General features: G+C 44.2%; 1 protein-coding gene across 4 annotated transcripts in view; it reads left to right on the forward strand.

Annotated features, from left to right (window-relative positions):
* Window positions 1-7398, forward strand: part of GlyS (glycogen [starch] synthase) — a 119302-nt gene that overhangs the window by 85940 nt on the left and 25964 nt on the right. The gene's annotated exons all lie outside the window — the stretch shown is intronic.

The raw sequence follows: 7398 nt of genomic DNA on the forward strand, positions 1-7398 counted from the left end.
TTGCTGAAGTACTTGCTTTATGGTAGCCTTTTCTGCACAATTAGTTAGTGTCAGGTTTCCTATGAAGACTAGTATTACCGAATTTGACAATTTGGATTTTCTCTGACTCGACTTGTCAGCATGTCCGACTCGGGCTATCAAAGTGTTAGGTGTTGCAGTACAGGCTGCAATACGAGACTGACTAAAGCCTGTTATGACCCTCATACTCTCTGTACTTCTTGCAGGGGTCAAATATGTTCCCCTGAATTGACCTGTAATGAGTGTCTCTTGGGACCCAAACATGTGGAAGACCTTGAATAGTCATTTGACGAATTAGACAGGGATAAAAAGAGAAAAGCAGCAGCTAGAGCTAGTAGTAAGAAGACTTTAGCTAGTCAGGTGTCGGCAAAATCTTTGTCTGATAATTCTGATTCTTTATCCTGTTCCACCTGATCCCATGTCTCAATCTGTACCAATTACTCCGCACCCTGGCTCCCTTACTCCCGATCCTGACCTCATTACCAGCCTTGAATCGAGAATTAACTTTTAAGTTTGGATTACTCGTTGACACGATGGAGAAAATTGGTGCTTCTGTTAAAGTCCTTATGGACAAAGTGAATGTGAAAGGTGAGAGTAAAGTATTAGTGGAGGAGGTGGCTGTCTTTCCGGCCAATTCTCCTAGGCCAAGGTCCCTGGCAAACTCCCTAAACCTGGGAGGAGCTAAACTGGCAGGCCAAAGGTTGGTGGGGTCTGCCCACAGGCAGTTGCCCTTTCAGTCGTACCTGTTGCCGATTCCCAGGTTATGACAGAGTGCTGTTGGAAAGGTGTGTCTATGGAAGTGGATCGTCTGTCATCTAGTATTTCCAGCAGTGACTCCAGTCGTAGGCACCAATGGCAAGGCAAATCTTGTCCTCTGAAGAGACACACCGCGGTTGCTTGTCAACCTTCTGCTGTTCCTATTAAGAAGGTTAAAGAGGCTTCTCCAGGATGTCTTCCTTCCTGTAGCTTCTGGGACAGTCTGGAATGTTTCTTCCAGGATCAACCAGTGTTAGTGGGACAAGTTCTACCTTCTAAGCACGCTACTTATCGGAAGCGCTCCTCAGCATCGAGAACTTCGTCTCCTTCTAAGCACGCATCTTTTGCTTCGGAGGACTTGCCGAGACATATTGTGATGTTGGAACGCTCTCCAGCACCCAACTCCTGTTCTTGTAGTTCCTGTACAATCTGCTTTTCCTGAATCTTCATTGGCGGAGAAGTCGTCTTTGGCGCCAAGGTGCCCAGTGGTGCCAGAACTTCCTTCTCCAGTGGTTCATGGTGCTTCTTCTGATGTGGCTCCCTCCGAGCACCCTTCATCTGTTGTGTGTCCATCGTCTCCTGAGCGCCTCTTTGCTGAGCGCTCTTTGCTGAGCGCTCTTTGGCTCCCGAGCGCCCGTCAGCTCACGAGCGCTCATTGGGTCCCGAGCGCCCATTGGCTACCGAGCACCCATCAGCTTCCAAGCGCCCACCGACTCCTGAGTGCCCATTGGCACCCTTCCCCTCTTACAGCAAGATGCTCCTTTGGCGCTCAAGGCTAATTCCGCTTCCAAGCGCCCGATTTTGTCCGTTTCTTCGGCAGCGCCCATGTCTTCTTCAGTTCTACCTGCTCCGGCTACGACAGTTACGCCTTCTGTTTTGGATCCTTCTGTTCAGTCGATCCAACGCAAATTGGACAATATCCTGGGCTTAATTCAGAAAGCCCCATCGGTACCCTAGCCTGTTGCAGATCTGTCACCAATCTCTTCAGAGGAAGAGGAAGTAGCGGGCCCTGTTTCCCCTCCGTCGGCGTATGCCCCTCTACTCAATTTTCTGCTGGTGACTTTCCTGATCACTTCTCTCCTGCAGCTCCAGCTTCAACATACATGATAATCAGACGCCTTCTTCAAGACTGCCTAAAATGGTACTGTCCTCTTCGGCTAAGAAGGCTCTCTGTGAGGTGGAGAACTGGCTCCCAAGCAAGAGGGAGCAGGGAAGAGCTTCCTTCTCTTGCCCTTCATCCAGGCTGTCGCAGAGAAGATATCTTTCGAATGCTACCGGAGAGGCTTCTTCCATGGGAGCGCCTGCCTCCTCTGAGGGAGACTTCTCTGGTTTAGTTGACTCCTCCAGACGGTTGGAGTTCAATGCAGCCAAGATTTTGTTTTTGTCCTCGGAATTGGACCATCTGATCAAGCATTTATTCAAAGTTTTGGAAGTGCTCAGCTGTCTTGACTGGGCAGTAGGAGCTCGTGCTCGTAAAGTGGAGTGCCCTCATATCCCCGAAGACTTCTCTTCAGATTTTTTGGGAGTCATCTCTTGCCTGGATAAGGGTATTAGAGATGGCTCTTTTGAATTATCCTCCCTTTTTGCAATGGGTATCCTCAAGAAAAGGGAGCTTTGGTGTTCATACACCACGAAGGGAGTTTCTCCCTCTCAGAAGTCTGCACTCCTTTTCTTGCCTCTGGACAAGAGGCACCTTTTCCCTCAATCGACTGTGTTACAGATTGCGGCTGATCTACAATAGAAGTCTGCGCAGGACCTCCTCACACAATCAACGAGATGGCCTAGAGTGTCTATGGCCTTTCCCCTTAGGACAGTTTCTCCTGTCCAACCCAAGCCCTTTCGGGGTAGAGGCAGACAAAGAGGCTTCCCCAGACCTCACGGAAACACCCGTTTCACCCCGAGAGCTATCAAGAAGTCCTCCTACAAACCACCCGCATGTAAGTGAGGATCTAGTCCTCCGCACACCTGTGGGGGCAAGGCTTCTCCACTTTTGGGAGTGTTGGGAAGCAAGAGGAGCAGAGAGTTGGATTGTCCAAGTTCTAAGAGAAGGCTACTCTATCCTGTTTCTGGAAAAGCCCCCCTTGAACAACAAGTCTGTTTTATTGGTGACCTACTTGTCAAACTCCGAGAAGTTTTCAGCTCTCCCAAGAAGTGACAGCTCTCCTCGAAAAAGAAGCAGTCAGGCTAGTTGAGGACACCTCATCTCCGGGGTTCTACAATCAACTGTTTGTAGTCCCCAAAGCATTTGGGGGCTGGTGGCCAGTCCTGGATGTAAGTGTGCTCTGAACTTGTACATACAGAAAACAAAATTCAAGATGGAGACGTCCCAGTCTGTCCTTGCATCCATTCATCTGGAAGATTGGATGATCTCGATAGACATGAAAGACGCCTACTTCCATGTCCCAATTCATCGGGATTCAAGGAAGTTTCTAAGGTTTGTGTTCCAGCGCAAGGTGTACCAGTTCAGAGCCCTTTGCTTCACAGGTATTCACGAGTGATCTTGCTCCAATGGCAAAATGGTTACATCTGATGGGAGTCAATGTTTTGTTGTATCTCTACGATTGGCTTATTCGCTCCCAGTCAAGGGAAAAATGTGCGGAGGACCTTCACAAGACCCTTCTTCTCACCCAGAATTTGGGCCTCTTGTTGAATTTCCAAAAATCTCAACTGACTCCTTCTCAGGAGATAGCTTATTTGGGGAAGAGGATAAACTCTTGGAGTTTTCAGGCTTTTTTGTTCCCCAAAGGATAAACTCCTGCCTTCAGAAAATAAACAAATTTCTCACCCCTCAGTCCTGTTCTGCAAGCAGTTCGATGAGCCTGTTGGGGACTCTCTCGTCCATGGAGCAGTTTGTGTCCCTAAGAAGGCTTCACATGAGAAACCTAGTTCTTTCTGAAAGTCAACTGGAACAGGAAGAAACACCCGGATTCTTTTGATTTTCCAATAACGAAGGAAATAAAAGAAGATCTGGCTTGGTGGAATTCAAGAGACAAGCTCTCTCAAGGGAAGTCGCTTCTCCCTCTGAACCCCGACCTAGTGTTTTATTCAGATGCATCAGACCTAGGTTGGAGAGCCCTCCTGGGAGACAAAGAAGTTTCAGGCCTGTGGACTTCAGAACAGATGAAGTGGCACATCAACGTGAAGGAATTGATGGCAATTCACTGGGGATTGCAAGCGTTTGCATCGGAGGTGTCCAGGAAGACAGTGTCCATGCATTCGGACAACACCACAGCTCTATCTTATATAAGAAAACGAGGGAGAACTCATTCTTTCTCCCTTTGCCAAGCAGCAAGATCCCTTCTCATTTGGACGGATCAGAATCGAACCCAGATCCTAACCAGATCCATTCAAGGGAAATGCAATGTTTTAGCAGACGAACTCAGCTGTCGAAAACAAGTTCTCCCCACGGAGTGGACTCTAGACCCTCTAGTTTGCATAGAGTTGTGGAAGCTGTGGAGAAGACCGATTCTAGATCTGTTTGCGACCACAAAAAATCATTGTCTCCCCCTGTATTTATCGCCAGCGCCAGATCCACAAGCTTGGGCGACAGACGCCATGCTTCTGGATTAGTCGAACGTGGATCTTTACGTCTTTCCTCCATTCAAGATGGTGAGAGAAGTGTTAAACAAGTTCCGAAATCATTGGAATGTAAAGAAGTTAGTAGCCCCATTCTGGCCAGCCCAAGAATGGTTTCCGGACTTGCTGGAGCTTCTTGTAGATTTTCCAAGACTATTACCTCAAAAACCCAGTCTACTCAGACAACCACATTTCAGAAGGTTCCATCAAGGACTGTCCGCTCTGGCCCTGACTGCATTCAGACTGTCTACAGATTGGTGCAAATGAAAGGATTTTTAAACGCAGTTGCAGACGCTAATGCTCATTGTAGACGACTTTCCTCGAGCAAAGTTTACCAAGCCAAGTGGACAGTCTTCCGTGACTGGTGCAGGAGAAACAACATCTCGTCTTCTAAGACGTCTATAGCGGAAATTGGTGATTTCCTTCTATATTTGAAGTCTACCAGGAACCTTTCCACCTCAACCATTAAAGGCTACAAAGCAATGTTGAGCTCTGTTTTTAGACATAGGGGTTTAGATCTCTCCTCTAATAAGGACCTTTCTGATCTTATCAAGTCATTTGATACCACCAAGCAAAAAGAAGATAGGCTAGTAGCCTGGAATTTAGACATGGTACTGAAGTGGCTGTTGCAACCACGTTTTGAACCCTTGCAATCTCTCAGGGACCTTACTAGGAAAACTCTGTTCCTAGTAGTGTTAGTGACTGCCAAGAGAGTCAGTGAGCTTCACGCTTTGGATAAAAAGGTTTGTTTCTCTCCAGATAATGCAATCTGCTCATTTACCTTAGGATTTTTAGCCAAGAATGAGTCCCCTGCCAACCCCTGGCCTCGCTCATTCTTTATTAAAAGTTTAATAGATATCCTAGGTCTGGATGAAGTAGAAAGAACCCTTTTCCCCGTAAGGGCATTAAGATACTATTTACTGAGAACGGAAAAGATCCGTGGGGTGTCGAGCAACCTATGGTGCTCAGCTAAGGATCCTTCTTGCCCTCTTAATATTTCATTAAGGATTCAATTCTAGAAGCGCACTCACAAATTGACAAAGATATTTTACCCATAGTGAAAGTCAAAGCGCATGAAGTAAGGGTAGTTGCCACGTCCCTGGCTATTAGGCATAATTTGTCTATTGCCTCTATCATTCAAACAATGTTTTGGAAATGCAAATCGGTTTTTGCAACTCATTATTTGTGTGACATTGAAACTGTCTATGAAAATTGCAGTACCTTGGGTCCTATTTCGATTGGCTGGTATGGTGTTGGGAGGAGGAGTGTAGGAAACTTCCTTCATCCTCCCTATTTTTTTCGCCTTGATTCATGGTATCGAGTCATAGGGGAGCTGGGGTGGTACTTGGTATTTGGAGTGCTCACCAGTTTTTATCCACAATGGTTGGGTAATGGTATACTGTAATGTTTGGCTATAGGCAATTGTGTTTTGTTATATTTATTCTCTGGTTGTGTTTTTGTGGTACTGTGCCCACGGCAGGGGTGAACTGATTATTCTTTGTATGCAATCGGACACTCCTTTGCAACAAAGGAATCCTGCTGTACGTTGAGATGAGCGCCATCCAGGGGCAGTACTTTCCTGTAGCAGCTCTCTCAACAGGTAAGGGACCAGCAACCATTTTAACTAATGCCAGTAATAATTCTGTTTCTTCACATTACTAATTTTAATGTATTAGGATAGATAACCCATGCATCCCACCTCCTATAATATGGGATTCAGCTATGTACAGTAATTACTTGATAAGTAACCCATATAAAAATGACATTTTTATAATAAAATAAAGTTTTATATATACTTACCAAGTAATTACATGATCAAAGCCCTCCCTCCTCCCCTCGCATGGTTGGAAGGCATAAACATATTGAGCTCGTTTGCTAAGCTGGTTCCTCTCTTACCCCAAAAGTGGGCGGGGGTCATTTGCCTAGCCAAAACAAAAGTAGTGCTACCGTGAATTTCAAAATTCTAGCTGCTGGTTTATAGAAACTAATAGCTATGCAATTACTTGGTAAGTATATAAAAAACTTTATTTTATCATAAAAATGTCATATTCTATTTTATTCTATTCAAACAAAGTTAGAGTATGACTGAAAAGAAGCAGTTGATGACATGTGGGTATCAGCATGTGCTGTTTGTTATTCATTACTACTGCACCACTAAGACTTGTGTCAGATGTAGAAGAGGCTGGGTAATGGTTCCGGAAAGTCAGAAGTGAATTGTAACCTGCTATCGTTTGTAGACACATGGTTAGTAACCTGTTCCCATTTTACACACACAAATTATTGCTATAAAATATGCCAGAGTTAAGAGGATTAAGTTGTATAAGAGCAAGCAACATTCACCTTCAGTATTAGGATAGTTTATTATACATGTGTGTAGGTATCTGATAGAAAAATCAGAAGTCAAAGATATGTTGGGATTAGAAAACTTCTAAGGAAAGTGGTTTGAGAAAGTAAATCAAATTACATAAAGAAATAAAACTGTCTCAGTTTTGATTATCAGGCAGTTGCTTATTATGAAGGCTGAGACCTTACTGCACAACAAAATATTTTGAAATCTTCAGTTTAGATTCAGATAAATAAAGTAGCATAAGGTGGGTTTGATTCACTTTCATAATCTGTTGTTATTCAAAATGAGCAAACATTCTTATTTAACAAATATAAGTCTTACAAAGTAAGACTTATTTGTGAAAAAGAGGAAACCAGGAAAAAAATGAAATTAACTAACAATTGAATACATAACACGGTTAATCCATAAATACTAATAAAAGTAAAAGGCACTAAATCAGTGGTACATTAACACCTTAATATTACAGCCTATTTAATTGTCATCAATAATACTGCAAGAAAGAAAATTCCACAGCTGTATAAATAAAACACTCCAACAGAATGTGTATGTTGGTGTCTTGCACAGTGAGTAGGGGCCATTCTAGGTGCTAATATGTTGCCATGGAGGTTTTGGAACATGGGCAAACAGGATCCAGTGGGATTAATTCATATTTATCATTGCTGGAAAAGTTAACAACTGCTTAGTGGAATCTAGGCATGTCT

The sequence above is a fragment of the Macrobrachium rosenbergii genome, chromosome 9, assembly GCF_040412425.1.
Source record: "Macrobrachium rosenbergii isolate ZJJX-2024 chromosome 9, ASM4041242v1, whole genome shotgun sequence".
Classification (NCBI taxonomy): Eukaryota; Metazoa; Arthropoda; class Malacostraca; order Decapoda; family Palaemonidae; genus Macrobrachium; species Macrobrachium rosenbergii.